General features: G+C 41.1%; 1 pseudogene; it reads right to left on the bottom strand.

Moving 5' to 3' along the window:
• Positions 1 to 642: 642 nt before the first annotated feature.
• LOC128661249 (gastrula zinc finger protein XlCGF26.1-like) overlaps positions 643 to 10392 on the bottom strand; it is a 118134-nt pseudogene continuing 108384 nt past the window's right edge.

Here is a 10392-nt window from a genome sequence, read left to right as displayed (position 1 = left end):
GTGTATTTTATACTTTCACATACACACTGTATAATTAGAGCAGGTCACCGCCATTCACCAGCAGGCAGGCCTTGGGTATTTCTAGGGCTTAAAGGGAAATGAAGCATTTTCTTTCACAATTTAAACAGAACAACAACTTTCCAATTTACTTCTATTTTCAATGTGGCTTCATTCTCATGGTATCCTTAGCTGAAGGGGTAGTAATGCACTACTAGGAGCTAGCTGAACACATCAGTAAGCCAATAAGAGGCATATATGCAGCTACCAAACAGCAGCTAGCTTTTCTACAAAGGATATCAAGAGAACAAAACAAGTAAAATAACAGAAGTTAATTGGAATTGTATGCTCTATTTGAATCATGAAATTACATTTTTGAGTTTCATGTCCCTTTAAGGAAGCTGAGATTGAAGGGGTTTAGAATATTTACTGCTCCATTCAGCCAATAGCTGCTGCCTGTACTTCTGCGTCTCTTGTGCTGGTGATGTCACTACGTAATGCTGGACCACCTCATATGCTATAAATATGCCCCGCCTACACTTAAACCCCAGGGTAGAGAGGGGCGTAATTTACTCCAAAAGCACCCCCGGATCACAACACGTGGTCATCATCAGCACTAAAAGGGTTAATCAAATGTCAGTACTCTTCTGTGTGTTACCCACATTAATATTTTATTAAAGGGACAGTGTACTTTAACAATACTTGTTATACCAGATGCAGGGTATAAAATGTTATGGGAGATTGCTCATTTAGATTTATTTTTTCATATGAAATAGCTATTTTTTGTCTCTTGGAAACACAACCCAGTAAATGGGCTGAGTTTTGAGGGATAACAGATTTAATTATTGTATCACTCTAAATAAACACAAAGGCTTCCTAATCTTATCATTGTCTGGAATAACCATTGAAAATAAATGTATTAGAACCTCTCTGTTTCAACCCCCTGGGAGAGTGATTTCTACAATACCTTTCCTGTTTACTTAACTTTTCTAACCAGTAATTAAGTTCTAAAAAAAAACACTTTTAGTATAGGTGGGAAAAAATAAACAAAAACAGCTATTCAAATGACAAAATAAATAAAGGAGCTATTTGTGAACATGTACTTTGCATCTACACATTCTCTTATAAAGAAGAATAGACAAATGAAAATTAGACAATAAAGATTTCCTTTCTGACAATTCATTGTGCCTATGTGCGAACGCTAACCTCTAACGTATATCATCACGGGTCTTCCTACCCGCTCGGCTAAACTTGCATATCATCCCCCAGTGCTTTAGGTTCAGTCATTTTATGACCTAGCTCAGTGGTCAGGATCGAGGCTACTTTAGATTCACTAATCCCCAAATCAGACCAAAGCTGTGCGCTATTTGTCACTGATATGTCATTAACCTGGGAGATAATGAGATGCCTCCTCTTGAAGAGCCGGCGAGCAGATACCTGTGTATGTATTGTGGGGTGAGAGAGGGTCTATCACTATCGCACCTTAGTGGTTGTGTCCCATATCACTATGGTTATCTCAGGTAAGTGCCACTACCCTGCAGTCCCATAACACTATGGTTATCTCAGGTAAGTGCATACCCAGCGGTCTCATATCACTATGGTTATCTCAGGTAAGTGCCATTACCCTGCGGTCTCATATCACTATGGTTATCTCAGGTAAGTGCCATTAACCTGCGGTGCAATATCACTATGGTTATCTCAGGTAAGTACCATTACCCTGCGGTCTCATATTACTATGTTATCTCAGGTAAGTGCCACTACCTTGCAGTCCCATAACACTATGGTTATCTCAGGTAAGTGCAACTACCCTGCAGTCCCATAACACTATGGTTATCTCAGGTAAGTGCCACTACCCTGCAGTCCCATATCACTATGGTTATCTCAGATAAGTGCCATTACCCTGCAGTCTCACATCACTATGGTTATCTCAGGTAAGTGCCATTACCCTGCAGTCCCATATCACTATGGTTATCTCAGATAAGTGTCACTACCTGTGATCACATACTAGCTACCCAGGCGTAGTGGATTAAAAGAGAGGACTCTCCTTATATAAAAGTATCATTCACTTGCCCCATGTAGATTATATGTACGGGCGCTAGTGACTTCAAAAGTACCATGAAAGTCACTTGTGCAGTTTATAAAGCCAATAAACACAATACCTATTTCATGATAAAGGTCCAGTCTAAGTGAAGCTAGGGCAGTATATAGATTCCATTCCTATTTACTATAAACCTGTTCTATATGCTATAAATGACCCCACTAGTAATAAAAATGAGGGGCTTTTTGCCTCTATAAGTGAAGCAATTCCCCTATATACAGTCTAGCTCTAAAGGGAGTCACCTCTCCCAAGTCATCACCTGTATCCTGAAGTTGTGTAACAACATTACTTTAAAGGTTAAATTCCCTTTTTGAAATGAAAGGTTTCCTGTTTCTCTAAATAAAGTAGGTGGAGCTAGAAGCCCCTCCCCTACACTTCTCTGGTACCTAACGTTACAGACGATCGCGTCTTTATTTGCTGATTATCTGCATCTTGCAGAGACAACAGATCCCTCACATATACCTAGAATTGCTGCAGAATCATTTCTAAAGCCTCATCTGCCAGATTACAAGTGACAGATTTACTGTAATAAACAGCTGAAAATATAGAGGATTCATTGGATATCTTCATTTGCACTAAAACTCTTCTTTATCCTCTGCGCTAACGGACATTTTTATTCTACAGTTTTGCCACATGTGGGAGGTTGTATCTATGTGTATTAAAGAAACCCCCTTACAAATCATGTTGTGCTTTTTATAGTCCTTAAATCTTTCTGCTCTCTTGCCTACTTAGGATTACTCTTTAACAAAGATAACAAGAAAACAAAGCAAATTTGATAACAGACGTGAATTGGAAAAAATTAAATTTTCACTTTACTGTCCTTTTAATGTTTTTCATTTGTATTGAATTTGTATCTCTTTATTGCAACGTGGTTACATTGAATATAATGCTCTCCAAAATCATTGTATTTATCTGCTAGATAACTGGTATCAAATTTAGGCCCAAAAGGGCCCACACTGTTCTTGTATGTATCTTTCTTTTCTGTTCCATACTTTTGTAATTGAGGTGCCTCACTGTTTCCTGGTATAGAAGGAATCCGGGCAATGTGAGGTCTATAGATTATGCTCTGTAATCACGATATGCTTCTGATTTGCACCTGCTATACTTTCCTTACTAAAGGGAAAAATAAATTTTGACCATGTGAAGGGCTTAACTACTGGGGTAAGTAATTTCACTGTGTGAATATGAAAGTTTTGCCCCTGTGTAAAGAGAGCTAACAACTCTTTTCCACATCCGGTATAAGTAAGTGTTTGGGTTTTCTCCATGTGTAACCTTTCAATTCATACGAGATGTCTCCTTTGTGTGAAATATTTCCCACATGTGAACAGATTCTGCCCTTTGTGACTCATATTACGGTGTATAAGATGTCACTTGTGAAGCACGTCCTACACTCTACTCATATAAAAGGTTTTACCATTGCATGGATATGATGGTATGTTAAGAGATCATACAAGCATTCAAAACTGTTTTCCAAACTCTGTACATGTGAGTTGGTTCTCCTCTGTATGAATCACTTGGTGTGAGAGGAGATTTGATTTACTTGAAAAGCTTTCACCACATTCCATACAAGTAAACCGTTTTTCTCCTCTGTGGATTCGTTCATGAGATCGGAGATTACTCTTTCTAGTGAAGCTTTTCCCACACTGTATACACATAAACGGCTTCTCCCCTGAGTGTATCTTTTGGTGTCTCAGAAGATGTGACTTGTGTGCAAAGCTTTTCTCACACTCTTTACAAGTGAATGGCTTCTCCCCTGTATGAATTACTTTGTGTATTAGGAGATATGCCTTATCTGAAAAGCTTTTGCCACATTCTGTACAAGAAAACAGTTTCTCCCCTGTGTGGGTTCTTTTATGAGAAATGAGTGTACTCTTCTGTGTGAAACATTTTCCACACTCTGTACAGGTGAATGGCTTATCTCCTGTATGAATCATTTGGTGTTGTACAAGAACTGACTTATATGTAAACTGTTTTCCACATTCGGTGCAAGAGAATTGTTTCTCCCCTGTGTGGATCCTTTTATGAGAGTTTTAGATTACTCTCTTGTGTAAAACATTTCCCACACTCTTTACATTGTGAAAGGCTTCTCCCCTGTATGAAGTTGTTGATGTCTTAGGAGGACAGACTTCTGTATAAAGCTTTTTCCACACTCTGTACATGTGTAAGGCTTCTCCCCTGTATGAAGCTTTTCATGTCTTAGGAGGACTGACTTTTGTATAAAACATCTCCCACATAGTTCACAGGTGTAAGGCTTCACCCCTGAATGAATCATTTGGTGCCTTAGGAGAACTGATTTATATGTAAAGCATTTACCACATTCTGTACATGTGAATGGTTTCTCCCCTGTGTGGATCTTTTCATGATAAGTGAGATTACTCTCTTGAGCAAAAACATTTCCCACACTCTTTACATCTGAAAGGCTTTTCCCCTGTATGGAGCTTTTGGTGTCTTAAAAGGCCAGATTTATCTATAAAACATTTCCCACACTTTGAACATCTGAAGGGTTTCTCCCCCGTATGAAGCTTTTGATGTTTTAAGAGGACTGACTTTTGTACAAAAAATTTCCCACACAGTGTACATATGAAAGGTTTCTCTCCTGTGTGAATCCTTTGGTGTTTTAGGAGATTTGTCTTACTTGAAAAACATTTTCCACATTCTGGACAAGGGAATGGTTTCTCCCCTGTGTGGGTTCTTTCATGAGATGTGAGACTACTCTTATCTATGAAACAGTTTCCACAATATGTGCACATGAAGGGCTTCTCTCCTGTATGGATCCTTTGGTGTAGTTGGAGACCATACTTGCTTGTAAAGTATTTTCCACACTCTGTACAAGTGAATGTCTTCTTCTCTGTGTGACTTGTTTGCTGGAATGAAAGACTTTTCTTTTCGTTCAGACTTTTTAAATGCTCAGTATATCTGGAATCTTTATCCTCTGTAGGAATCTTTTGATGAGATAAGATGTGGTATTTTTCTTTTTGCTTCAAGTTGTTCTTGCTGTCTATGTACACTGTGTGTTCAAGTTCTTTTAACTCACCATCATCATCTTCAAATTTCTGGTAATATTCATTGTCATCTACAAAGGAAAACAAGGAATAGTTGTTCAATTGAATTAAAGTTTTAATGCATATTATAATAAAATCTACCTAATTAAAGGGACATGAAACCCATTTTTTTCTCTTTCATGGTTCAGCTCGAGCAGACAATTTTAAACAACTTTCCAAATTAATTTTATTATGAAATGTGCTTCATTCTGTTGGCATTCTTTGTTGAATAAGTATTAACTGCACTACTGGGAGTTAGCAAAAAACATTGGATCAGCCAATAACAAGAGGCATATATGTGGAGCAACCAATCAGCAGATAGCTCCCAGTAGTGCATTGCTGCTCCTTAGCCTACATAGGTATGCTTTTCAGCAAAGGATACCAAGAGAACAAATCAGATTAGATAACTGAAGTAAATTGGAAAGTTGTTTCCAATTCCATGCTCTATCTGAATTGTGAAATATTTTTTTGGGTGTTTCATGTTCCTTTAATGGACTTTAGGCTCAGTAAATATTTCTTTAATTTTGTTTTCTATGTTAAGATTTATACTTTATATCAATGTCTTCACATTCAAAGTAAAACCCTGTTAGTATTGTTGAGAATATGATATTCCAGAGAACCTTATCTTTACACCACCTATCTTTAGAGCCTCAAAACCTTTAATAAACCTTAGATGTTACAGGGGCCTTCAAATTAATAGACACTTCATCATTAAAATATTCACAAAGAAAAACAATTAAAAGGAAAGATTAAAACAAGTCTGCGTATACAAAACATTTCCATTAAATCCAGCAGTCAGGAACGTCCCTGCTTTTGGTAACCTTGCCGACTGTGCTAACATCATATCTGTTTCAAGAAATCACCATTTCCAGAAATTACAAGGACAATAACCTGAAAAAAGACCACTTATGTAGGTTTCTGCTTACCTGAGGATATCTGCAACAGCCTGTATTGTAAGCCTACTATAAGCAAACTGTTATGCTACAAACATTGCTTCTGTATCGTATCGTAAAATGTAAACATGACACAAAAGCAGAGGAAGTCCCCAGGTCTTTTGAGTCAGTGACCCTATTCAGAGTTTTAAAACATTTATAGCAATGATTCCTAAGGTATCCATCAACCATAAGAAACCAGCTTATCCCAAAGCAAGACATGAGTGAAAGCAGTTCCTTATTGGCCTTTGGTGTGGGTGATGGCTCCAACATCCAATAGGAAGTACGGTGGGCTCTGTTGATTTACCTTATGGTACGAAATACGCCGAGTTTGGATGGCGCTACCAAGGTCTCTGCAGTAAAAGTTCAAGAAGTTAAAGAAGTCACCTAATCCAGATGAGATGGTGGGAGCTGTCATTGACTGCAGTCCCTGGGCAAAGACGAGAGATGAGTGTTTTCTGCAGTACTTTACAGTGAGTAACACAAATAAGCACGCACGCTAGACCCTTCTTAATAATACAGATTTTGTGTCAAGGAACATTTTTTTTTTTTAAATAATCTTTTATTGAGAATCTTGGTACATAAACATCATTGAGGTAATATAATAAATAATATACATGAACAATAAAGGTTGTCTCTTTACAGTAGTTACAAAAGTGACAATAAATTCCATACATCGACAGATAGTTGTACACTACATTGTTATCAATAATTTGAGAGTCTCATTTTATAGTATATAGCAAAATAGCATTTAGCAGTGGTTAATTCAATGGTTACTTATGAGCCAACTGATATAGGAAACGTTATTACACTAAAAATGATAACCACAGAAATTATACATCTGTAATGAGATAGAAAAGTTTAGTATGACCTATAGTTGGGCATACAAAGTGCCTTTAATACAGATATAATGAGAAGGGAGATTCAGCGGATAAACACTGCAAGAGAAATGTAGGGGGGGGGGGGCATCTACCGAAAGCAATGTCAAGGGTGTTCTAGAATTGTATGAGATATATAGCTGGACAGGGCTTAACTTACATGTCGCAGGTTTGTTAAAGAGTGACTTGGATGCGCAATAGAGTGAGTGAGATACTAAGTTGTGGAGGTGTACTATTTCATAATCCATAGAACATAACTATATTAAGTATAGAGAATATCAGGGCTATTTTAAGTGTCTGATCACTGACACAATAGATTCACAACTGCATACAGAATACAGAAACTGGGCCTACTGAATGTTCCTATTCGCTAGCAATATAATTTAGGAAGATATTACCGTACCTAGAAGACTGAAGTATATAGATATATATATAGATGTACATATATGCAAATGGTAACTACTATAAAAGATTGTGAATACTACTGTTAAGAGGATGCTTGTCCACCTTAGAAGTTGTGTCTGTATGATCATGTGGTGGGTCTGGATAGGCCCCACCAATATAGCTAGTAGCATCTCAATGTGAGCCATTGTATAATGTCAGACGACTGATTTAGGTGATATTGTTATGGGCTATCACTTAATATCCTCACCCCCCTCGCCAGCTGAGGGGACGGAGAAAGCATGTTAGCTAAATAAAAGAATGGTCTTTACTACAGTTTAATGCAATAAAGTGCTCTGTATCGTGACAAGCTAAAGGTGACGACTGTTCAGAGAGGACAGGCGTCTCAGATAGAGTAAAATATTTATTATTAAAAAAAATGAAGCTAATTACCAAAGTATAACTGTTGGGCCTAACCCAAACTTTAAAACTGTTTGCTCCAATAAAAGTTTCATCGGATCATAGGGTAATCATAAAGCCAGACAGTGTATTTAAGCTATTGAGATAGTTCAGTTAGGTTAACCCAGGGCCGGTGCTAGGATTTTTGGCCACACAGGCGAGGATCCATTTTGCCGCCCCCCCCCCCTCCCCCCCCCGATTACATACTGTTACAGAAGCATTAGTTATTTTGTTGTGAAGAGCTTATTTCCCAGCAGCAATGCCTGAACCAGCAAGCCAGCGCCTAAGAAGGAAAACCGTAACAAGTATCATTTCATAAAGAGTTAACTCTTTTTTTTTCAGCTTTTAGAAACTATTGCCTAAATACACATTTTTGCTGGCCTCAGCTCTAAGTTTAGGGATAACCAATCCCATTGTCTAATCACCTCTGGAGCCAGACTGCTAATTGATAAGATGAACTTGTAAACTTGTTATCTTAAGTACTGTAATCCTATTGTGGCCCTGTCAAAGGACAGTGCTCTCTATCTAAATGTGTGATGGGGGATTTTGTGCTTCCCCCCCCTCTCCCCCTGGGAGTGCCCTGTGTGCATGTAACCTTAATAAAAGCAGGCTGGGCATCCCAGTGCTGAGTTCTTGTTTGACCCTCAATCGCAGCGTTGACTCGTTTTTGTGGGCAGAAGGGTATCCTAGCTGTACTACAGCTAAGGGAGATTATTCTATATTTGCGAGACTCATATAGAATACTATGGAAAGCAGCTTCTCCCCTCTTTAGCAATAGGGATCCAGGCTACTAAGCGGTCCATCTCTCAGCGAGACTAAGGGTAACCGTAACATTTGGCGGGCAGCGGTCGGGATTTTCCTGGATTTCCTAGGAGAGGTACAGAACGGATGGAGAGCGCTTACGAAAAATTGAAGCGTACAACCCTAAAGGATTTACTTGAAAGCAGAGGGGGGTACACCAGCAACCGCCGAGGAGAGAGCTGATCGCAGAATTGAACGAACTGGATCAGAGCTTCACAATGGTGGAAACACCGACCACGATTAGTGACGAAAAAAACCAGGATTGTTCGGGAAAGGCTCTCATTATACGGGCCGAACCCCTCCATGGAATTGGTACAGCAGTTGATGGCGGAGGCGGACGAGGATATACGAGAGACTCGAGCCCACGAACTCAACCTAGCGAACGCACACCGCAATGCTGTAGCCCCGCAGGTAATCATCCCTGTCGAAAATGCTGGGAGGCCCAAGATACCCTATACAGCATTTCGACCCTTTCTAGAGAGCGAGACAGGGATTGATGAATATTTGGCGGCCTTCGAAAGGCAATGTGCCCTGCACCAGATTCCCAACAGAGAGTGGCCCACGATATTGTCTGGGAAACTATCCGGGCGAGCCCTGGAAGCCTTTCGTACTCTGGGTGCTAAGGAAGTGACACAGTATGAGCTAGTTAAGGAGACACTGTTGCGACGGTACGCTGTAACTCCGGACACGTATCGCCGACAGTTTCGGGGCACGGAAAAGAAGCCTAACGATACCCATATGGAATGGGCGCACCGAATGCGGAGAGCGGCAAATCACTGGCTGAGCGGAAGTAAAGCGGTGACTGGGGAGGAAATTTTACAATTGTTTCTCTTAGAACATTTTTTATAATGGCATGGAACAGCAAGGGAAGGAATGGCTGCGAGACAGGCGGCCTTCTACCTTAGAAGAAGCAGCCAAATTGGCCGATGAACATTATGACTCCCGTCTTCACGAACCCATGAACTACCGAGCTCCAGCACGGGTCGAACCCAGAGAGGTTTACCGTGCACCCCCCTCGTGCTGAATTCCGAGCCCCCGGTGCCCACAGGGCCCGTCCGACACTCAGGACCACCCAATAACAGCTCTGAGCATCACAGACCGACTTGCCACCGATGCAAGCAACCAGGGCATTTCATGGCTAGCTGCCCCCTTAATACGCACCAGACACCCAGGAATTACAATTACCCCTCTGGGTCCTATCGTCCGGCCCGGGCCCTCTGTGTTAACCAAGAGGCCCCCTATGGAGGGATATGTGGGGCCGCTTCACGAGGCAGACCCTGTATATGCTGCCTCAGATAACCGCCAGCACCATCGGCAGAGGGTATGGCTCGAGGGGCGATCTACCGAGGGATTGCGAGACACAGGGGCTACTATCACGCTGGTACAGAGTCATTTGGTGCCAGAGCACAAGCGATCCGGACAGACTGTGGCCGTTAGAGTGGCGGGGGGGGGATGTGTACAAAATTCCAACAGCTAAAGTGCATCTTGATTGGGGAGCGGGAAAGGGGGCTGTGAACGTGGGCCTAATGGATAATTTACCTGCCGAAGTACTACTGGGCAACGATTTGGGGCCCCATGACTTCTGCCTATGCTCCAGTATGCAACAACGAGGCGGGACCCAGTGACTACACGGGCCCAAGCCCGGACGGAGCGAGAGCTCTCACCAGTGCGGGAGACACAGGTAAGACCTACCCCGACCTTGCCTGACAGGTTAGGCCCCATACCCTGGGACACCCCAGATGCCTTCGAGGCAGAGTCTAAGACTGACCCGACCTTACAAAAGTACCGGGAACGAGCAGAGACCG

This window comes from Bombina bombina, chromosome 5, assembly GCF_027579735.1.
Source record: "Bombina bombina isolate aBomBom1 chromosome 5, aBomBom1.pri, whole genome shotgun sequence".
NCBI lineage: Eukaryota > Metazoa > Chordata > Amphibia > Anura > Bombinatoridae > Bombina > Bombina bombina.
This window is presented reverse-complemented; position numbering and strand designations above follow the sequence as displayed.